We start from the raw sequence: 9736 nt of genomic DNA, 5'->3' as shown, positions 1-9736 counted from the left end.
ACTGCTGTATTTTTAATGTTGTGGGCCTATATTTCTGCTGGAGGTCCTGGACATCTTGTTTAGACACATGGCATCTTTGATTCTATCAAATACCAACAGATAAAAAATCAAAAAGTGACTGACTCTGTTAGAAATAATGGGCCATGTTTGGATCTTCCAACCATACAATAATCCAAACAAACCTCAAAAACAACACAAAAATGGGTAACGCTTTAGATTACAACCTGCAAAGAACTGCGTAAGTTACAGTGTAACTTTTTTGTAATTATAGTGTACCTATTCAGTACCTCCGTGTAGGTATAAGGGAATAATATGCAAAGTTTGGGGAATAAAGGGGTAACAACCTGTAAAATTACAAATCATTTATACTGTAAGTATTTTGAAACTATGTATGGCCTAAACAACAATCTTATGTTTGGGAATGATTTAGAAAGACGATATATACTTTTTATAATTTTATATTGGTATTTTATTATAGGCGTATAGGTATTTTTTAACCATGAGTACACATTCTATTATAAAAGGATGGACATGATGGAGATTACTGAACAACAAAACTGGACATCTAGTGAAATGAGTTAATGAGTTTCTGCTATGATTTATAATTCACAAGTCTACTTACCTTATGAAAGCTTATTCGTCGATTTCAGCAACTTCACACCAGCAACTTCTCAACACCACTATCACCAAATAACTTTGCATGATATACCATCAAGGTTCAATGCAGCTTAAAACAAGTTTACCTCTTTCCAGCTGTTCGCAGAAAAATACATGATACAACATTTGTATTTCAGCGGATGTATACTGTGGTTTTTTTATAGCAAAAAAAAAATGTAGAGGGTTTAATTTGGCCATTGAACAATTAAATTAAAGTCATACATACATTATATATCAGGTAATGTGTCAATAAACATGGTGGACTGTTTTATTTAATTCAAATATTGTTTGCAATTTACTATAGGCCTACTGCTGTGTTAAATGAACCCAAAATTAAAATTAAAATGACACACAATATGACAACAGTAACAACACAGGCAACATATAGCCTAATAAAAGATTCAAATGTATTACACCAGTTCAGAAAAAAAGCAAAGCAACTCCATACTTATACAGATTATACAGTTAAATCAAATTCTTTTGAAAAGCTTGTTTAAGGATAGATTTTGTTCAATTTGTTCATGTTTTTCACCCACTGACTTAATGACTAGTTGATTAACTAGTAATGACTAGTTAAACTATTATGGCCAAACCATCACGCCAATAAAAACTGTAATAAACACTGAAAGTCAAGATTAAACTGTGTATTATAGCGAACTGACATGATTTTACCGTCTTTGATTTAATGTTACCGTTTTGATCCACGTCCTCAAGCACCATTTTGACTAATGTTAACGTAGTTCAGTTCCTGGTTTTACCGCTCATCAGTCGCTGCTCAATGTTGTGAGAACATACTCAGACAAAACCCTCCAGTTTTAAAAGAACACATTCCAGTCAGTTTCAAAAATCTCTCTCCTCTTCGTGTCGATTAGTTTTCTTGTATTTTCTACACATATTCCTGTCATGAGTGTCGCAAACACAGATAGACTCGTCTCAAGCACCAATCCAGCTGTTTCCAGTTCGCGCTCACCACATTCACTGCTGCAGTTTTAAAGGAACACACTCCAGACAGTTTCAAAGTTGTCCCTCATCTGCGCTTCGTTTAGTTTTCTCCTATTTTCCACACGTTCCCATCTTAAGCACCGCAGTCACGGATTTTGTCGCACACACAGAACCGTTCACGTTTGAACTCACGTGACTTGCTGCATGCTCTAATTCAGGTCCTCCACATTCATAACCCAGCAACATCGGGTTATTACTGATATCAACCCAAATTGGGTCACATCAAGCCAGCTTCCTAACCCACAGTCTCAACCGAGCGTTTGGATTGAAACAATTACCAACGTGTTTTTATGTGTAGGCTATAAAAAAGTACACAGTGTATGTTTTTGCTTAATCGCTTGCAAATATAAGAGGTCATACATACCCTGTAATATTAGAATAGGTACCCCTTAGTTTCAAAATACTTACAGTAGAAATAATTTGTAATTTTACAGATTATTACTCCTTTATTCTCCAAACTTCGCATATTGTTACCTTATACCTACACGGAGGTACTGAATAGGTACACTGTAATTACAAAAAAGTTACGCTGTAAATTCTGTTTACTTACGCAGTACATTGCGGGTTGTAATCTAAAGCGTTACCCAAAAATGGTTCACTGAGCACAAAAGCAAGCTTCTGCTCTGGCCATTCCAGTCCTCTGAGCTGAAGGAGAAAACTCAGAGCTGTTATTATGCCAAATGGAGGTTTCAAAAAGCGTTGAACAAAAGGGTGCCGTTAATTGTGTCCAATGTGTATTAGAGAAAAACATTTATTTCATAATGATATTTTCCCCCATTTTAAATTCTTATTGTCCAATGAAAGGTTAGATTTATGTGATTTTTTAAAATAAAAGATCAAAATGATTAACAATGCAGATTTATGTGAATTTAGTGAAAGTGAAAGTGACTTGACGTTTGGCATTTGTGCTCTGCATTTCACCCATCCAAGTGCACACACACACACACACACATGTATGCATACTAAATCATTGAACTTTAATGCTGTGTAATTATACTACCAGGGTTTTGGAAAACCATGTATGTATGTTTAATTTTGAACAAATGGACTAGGGTATATTCTTTCAATCGATAATGAATACTACTGCTACTTCTACAAATAATAAAAATGATAATAATTAGGGATGAACACAACTGAAAAAAGTAATTTAAACAATTTTTACAGTTATTTTTTCCAAGCTATTTTTAAAACGTTTGCTGCATGTTTAAGTACGCTATCATAATTGAAAAATTGCGTTGAGAAAAAAATTATACTGTAAAGGGTTTTTTCCTTTTGTTTTTTTAGTGTGTTATTAAGTGAAAGATATTTTGTATAAGCCTGTTTTATTTTATTCTTTTTTTTTTATATGTAATTTTATTCTGTTATTCTCCGTTCACAGAAGCACTGCAGGTGCGTGATGTGACGATGTCTGAAAACTCATGTTCTGTTGTGTCGCTAAGCACTTTTCCATGTCGAAGACCATTTTTATAAATTTGAACGTTGGCGTGGCTTTTTAGCGTATGCACACTCTAGGATCAAATCTATGCATACACACTTTTTATAAATGAGGCCCCTGGACAGTCTGTGGTGCTACTTGGCAGCTTCGGAAGCTCTAATAACATCCCAGAGGTTCTCAATTTGAATTCAGGTCTGGTGAACATGAAGGTCAGTCAATGGCATCAATGCCTTCATCATCCAGAAACTGCCTACACACTCTGGCCACATGAGGCCGGGTATTGTCCTGCACCAGAACCCATGGCCCACTATTTAAACGCCTCTACAAAAATAAATATAGCATACCCTAAATATAATTTACCCTATAGTTCAACTACCCCATCATACTCTTTATCAGATATGGATTCCAGCATCCCTGTATTCCAGGCTGATGACTTTATCTCACAACGATCCTCTTACCTAAGAAATAAATGGTATAGAGTTTACAGGTTGTGGTATATTGGTCAAATATGAGTTTAGATGTAAAAACAATTGCAATCAGAAAGATTGAAAACCAAATCTAAGAAGCCAGCTGATTACCTATATTATAGGTCCTATATGGTCTGCACTGAAAAGTTAGCAAGAAGTATAGAAATATATAAGCAGAAGCCTCATTCATTAAGGTGTACCTGTGTACATGAGAGGTTGTACAGTGTCATCAGATCTGATAATAAACAGAAACATTATAAATACACAGATTAAACAATCTTACCACTTCTGTGCCAATTCTGGGGGCCAACTTACCCAAGGGTCTAATTTTATCTTTTTACTTCAAAATAAAAAATGTTAACAAAGACATTTCATTGACAATTAGACACAAGTAGACCTTTGTTTTGGCAATTCAGGGAACAGACACATGTCTATGTAATGTGATCTATGTGACAGTGATTTATTTGCCCTCTGTTCGCCTCTGATAATGTTGACATGCAGATAGCCGGCAGGCAAACTACTGTGACTCAGCAGCATTGAAGCATGTTATCATGACGTATATATATTTTTATTAACCAGGTTTTAGTTCCCTGCAGGCAACACCACTCCCTACATATTCAAATCCCTTCCCTACAGGACCTAATGAATTGCAGAGATTTATCTTCGGCAAAAAAACCCTTTCTTTGATGGCTTTTACAGGGTTATTTATTACATTGAGAACATGCCATTTATGACTGTTAAACCTGTTCACCAGTCTGCTTCAGTATGAAGGTTTGTTTAAATTGTTCAGTCATTGTTCATTTTTTTTAGCAACTGAATGTCAATTGTATTTGTTAAATGGATAATGAAGTTCAGGTGTATACAGATAAATATACCTGATGGCCTTAAAGCACCATTTTGTTATTCTGGTCCACTCCATACCCTTCAGTGTTTTACTCATTAAACACATTCCATCAAAAGTTTGCCTTGAGTAAACATTGAAAGAGGAACAGAGTGGGCGGTAAGGCTATGTGTTTATTCCCTGTAGTCGGTCAGATGAATAGACAAGAGTTCAGGGCATGTCTGAATTCAGTTCATTGTAATTTTATTTACAACGGGAAAGAACAGGATGTTACAGCATATATGTTTGGGTGTGTTTAACCCAGTAGGGTATATATTTGTTCACAGTCATTCACTGCAGCTGCTAATAATATTTCAGTTGAAAGTGCCATAGCCTGCACTTTGTGGATGGATTTTGTTCCAGGCAAACAGAACATTACTATACATTACCATTCTAAAATAATTTTGGAAATAATTATTCATAACCGCCTATTTTCTAAAATAGTGTGTAAAGATTCATGTTTTGGTGTTAAAATGTTGTTAATTCTCACCTCACACTCATAGTTTCAGTACACCCAAAACTCGTTAGATATTATATATATATTAGATTAGACTATATGATTGGAACTCTCCGCGGCTCCCACTGTCACCGTCTGTTTATGTTTTGAGAACTTTTAAGCCGGGCATACACTGTGTGATTTTCTTCTGTTTGTGAGCCAATTTCTGAGTCTTACGACTCAGAATTAGCAGAATTTGACCTTTTTTGTGCAGTGTATAGGGGGTAACAAGAGGCGATTAACCTCTTCCAACTGGCAGTCAGACGGTCGGATGAATTTCTGACATCATAAAATTGGTCGCCCCGCATGAGGTTATCACATGGTTGAAGCAGAGCTATAAACGGATTGTCCTAAACTCAGTGTATTTCTCCTGACGAAAACAGAACTTAAATCATGGCTACTCTGCGTGTGGAACGGATGGAAGTTATGGAGGCTACACAGTTCCGGGATCGGTCCTTGTGTTCGTTTTACATGTGAACAGTCAAATCACAGCTTGGTGATCAGACCTTATAGTGCAAGCACATAAATCACGAGCTTTGGCCTTACATTGTATGCAATTCATTCGTAAAAGTGAGTAATAGTATTTTTTAAAAAAGCATTGCTGAAATCACACAGTATATGCCCAGCTTAAAGGGGTCATATGACTTGTTCCAGGCAAACAGAACATTACTATACATTACCATTCTAAAATAATTTTGGAAATAATTATTCATAACCGCCTATTTTCTAAAATAGTGTGTAAAGATTCATGTTTTGGTGTTAAAATGTTGTTAATTCTCACCTCACACTCATAGTTTCAGTACACCCAAAACTCGTTAGATATTATATATATATTAGATTAGACTATATGGTTGGAACTCTCCGCGGCTCCCACTGTCACCGTCTGTTTATGTTTTGAGAACTTTTAAGCCGGGCATACACTGTGTGATTTTCTTCTGTTTGTGAGCCAATTTCTGAGTCTTACGACTCAGAATTAGCAGAATTTGACCTTTTTTGTGCAGTGTACAGGGGGTAACAAGAGGCGATTAACCTCTTCCAACTGGCAGTCAGACGGTCGGATGAATTTCTGACATCATAAAATTGGTCGCCCCGCATGAGGTTATCACATGGTTGAAGCAGAGCTATAAACGGATTGTCCTAAACTCAGTGTATTTCTCCTGACGAAAACAGAACTTAAATCATGGCTACTCTGCGTGTGGAACGGATGGAAGTTATGGAGGCGACACAGTTCCGGGATCGGTCCTTGTGTTCGTTTTACATGTGAACAGTCAAATCACAGCTTGGTGATCAGACCTTATAGTGCAAGCACATAAATCACGAGCTTTGGCCTTACATTGTATGCAATTCATTCGTAAAAGTGAGTAATAGTATTTTTTAAAAAAGCATTGCTGAAATCACACAGTATATGCCCAGCTTAAAGGGGTCATATGACGTTGCTATAAAGAACATTATTTTGTGTATTTGGTGTAATGAAATGTGTTTACGCGGTTTAAGGTTCAAAAATACATTATTTTCCACAAACTGTACATTATTGTTTCTCCTCTATGCCCCGCCTTTCTGAAACGCATCGATTTTTACAAAGCTCATCGGTCTGAAAAGTGAGGTGTGCTGTGATTGGCCAGCTATCCAGTGCGTTGTGATTGGCCGAATACCTCAAACGTGTGACGGAAATGTTACGCCCTTTACCAGGTTCAGAAAACTTTCCTCCGTAAAATGCGCTGCACACACTCGAATATTTGGTTTGTACTGTTCTGGAACAGTGTTGTAAATAAAAGTTAACCACTGATTTCTAGTTGTGTCCTCTTTTGGAAGGCCAACAAAGAAGTTTGGCTTTCGCAACGAAATGCACAGCGTCTCCAAGACATGGTAGTGACGAGAATAAAAGTTATGCCTTCTTTCTTTGCATATACATTTGGGCAGTGTTATGCAAATCTTCCCACACAGTGACGTAAGTATGAGGGGGCTCTTCTGTATGCACAAACAGCTTTTAACACGCCAAAGACAAAGGAAAACAGGAAATTGCACAAGAGTTCAGGGCATGTCTGAATTCAGTTCATTGTAATTTTATTTACAACGGGAAAGAACAGGATGTTACAGCATATATGTTTGGGTGTGTTTAACCCAGTAGGGTATATATTTGTTCACAGTCATTCACTGCAGCTGCTAATAATATTTCAGTTGAAAGTGCCATAGCCTGCACTTTGTGGATGGATTTTGTTCCAGGCAAACAGAACATTACTATACATTACCATTCTAAAATAATTTTGGAAATAATTATTCATAACCGCCTATTTTCTAAAATAGTGTGTAAAGATTCATGTTTTGGTGTTAAAATGTTGTTAATTCTCACCTCACACTCATAGTTTCAGTACACCCAAAACTCGTTAGATATTATATATATATTAGATTAGACTATATGGTTGGAACTCTCCGCGGCTCCCACTGTCACCGTCTGTTTATGTTTTGAGAACTTTTAAGCCGGGCATACACTGTGTGATTTTCTTCTGTTTGTGAGCCAATTTCTGAGTCTTACGACTCAGAATTAGCAGAATTTGACCTTTTTTGTGCAGTGTACAGGGGGTAACAAGAGGCGATTAACCTCTTCCAACTGGCAGTCAGACGGTCGGATGAATTTCTGACATCATAAAATTGGTCGCCCCGCATGAGGTTATCACATGGTTGAAGCAGAGCTATAAACGGATTGTCCTAAACTCAGTGTATTTCTCCTGACGAAAACAGAACTTAAATCATGGCTACTCTGCGTGTGGAACGGATGGAAGTTATGGAGGCGACACAGTTCCGGGATCGGTCCTTGTGTTCGTTTTACATGTGAACAGTCAAATCACAGCTTGGTGATCAGACCTTATAGTGCAAGCACATAAATCACGAGCTTTGGCCTTACATTGTATGCAATTCATTCGTAAAAGTGAGTAATGTGGCTGTGAGCCTTAAGTGGCCCTTATATGATGCCGCAAATGTGGCCCGCATATAAAACGACAAATATTGGGCCACTTTTGGATTACAAAGCTCATCGGTCTGAAAAGTGAGGTGTGCTGTGATTGGCCAGCTATCCAGTGCGTTGTGATTGGCCGAATACCTCAAACGTGTGACGGAAATGTTACGCCCTTTACCAGGTTCAGAAAACTTTCCTCCGTAAAATGCGCTGCACACACTCGAATATTTGGTTTGTACTGTTCTGGAACAGTGTTGTAAATAAAAGTTAACCACTGATTTCTAGTTGTGTCCTCTTTTGGAAGGCCAACAAAGAAGTTTGGCTTTCGCAACGAAATGCACAGCGTCTCCAAGACATGGTAGTGACGAGAATAAAAGTTATGCCTTCTTTCTTTGCATATACATTTGGGCAGTGTTATGCAAATCTTCCCACACAGTGACGTAAGTATGAGGGGGCTCTTCTGTATGCACAAACAGCTTTTAACACGCCAAAGACAAAGGAAAACAGGAAATTGCATCATATGACCCCTTTAAGTTTCCGATTGTGCCCTTTTGTTTTCATAGTTACTCATTTGTTGTCATGGTAACTGTGGCCCATATGTAAAACAGCAAAAAAGGCCCAAATGTATCAAATCACATGTGGGCCTCTGTAAGTAAAGTTGCGGTGTTGACGGCAATGTGTAATCTGAATGTGACCCTAAAGTGGCCCATGTGGTAAACAGTGATTATGGCCCAAATGTGGGCCACCTTTGGCAAAAATGTGGCATTATCGACAAAGGCTAATCAGGGTGTAAACCAAATGTGTTCCACATATGTTTCAGTAAATGTGGCCCAGGTACATTAAAATGTATAGGCCAGGTTTGGCAATGATATGGCATGGTAAGCACTGACTAATGTAGCTTTGAGCCTAAAATGGCCCACATGTGAAGCCACAAATGTGGCCCAGTTATCCTAAAGCGTATCTGGGCCAGTTTTGGCAAAGATATGGCACAGTGAGCACTGGCTAATGTGGCTGTGAGCCTTAAGTGGCCCTTATATGATGCCGCAAATGTGGCCCGCATATAAAACGACAAATATTGGGCCACTTTTGGAAAATATATGGCACAGTCAGCATTGGCTAATCAGTGTGTAAGCCAACTTGTCCCACATTTGACATGGCAAATATGCCCCATATATGATAAAACAGATGAGGACCACTTCTGGTTGTAACACTTGACAAGTGAGGCCACTTCTTGGATGTAACACTTGACACTGGCTAATTGAAATGGAAGCTTGAAATTGTAAACATGGCCTAATAGAATTTGGCTACTTTTAGTAGGATGCAACACAGTTAGCTGATGCAGGGTGATCTGGATGTGAGTCTTAAGAAGGCTACATACGCAGCAATTTATTTTTTGAAACATGTTTTAATGGCAGTTTTTTTATATGTGTACTGTGCAGCATTAAAACAGAAGTGCACTACAGTGATTGTACTCTTACTGTCATGGTTTCTGTTAATTTGGACTTTGTATTCCTTTTGCACCGTTTCCCTTGTTGTGTTGACTGTATTATTCTGTTCAGGTGTGCCTAGTTAATTATCCTTGTTTGGTCTGAGTACTTAAGTTACTGTATGTTCACTTTGAGTTTGTCTGGTCTTATGTCTACATGTCTTAAATGTTGCTGTGCTACATTGTGTTTAGAATTAAGACTTATGCTATATAACCTTTCATCTTCGTTGTGTGCTCTTTAACACATCGTAGCTATGACACTAACAGACTTACTCTGTAGGTAGAGTCTGAGTGAGAAGCATTTAAGATCAAACTTGTGAAGAACTTGTGAAGAACAGTTTTTAAAGTATTGGAATGTGT

The sequence above is a fragment of the Sinocyclocheilus grahami genome, unplaced genomic scaffold, assembly GCF_001515645.1.
Source record: "Sinocyclocheilus grahami isolate Dianchi unplaced genomic scaffold, SAMN03320097.WGS_v1.1 scaffold1180.1, whole genome shotgun sequence".
Taxonomy (NCBI): Eukaryota; Metazoa; Chordata; class Actinopteri; order Cypriniformes; family Cyprinidae; genus Sinocyclocheilus; species Sinocyclocheilus grahami.
Note: the sequence above shows the minus strand (reverse complement) of the source record.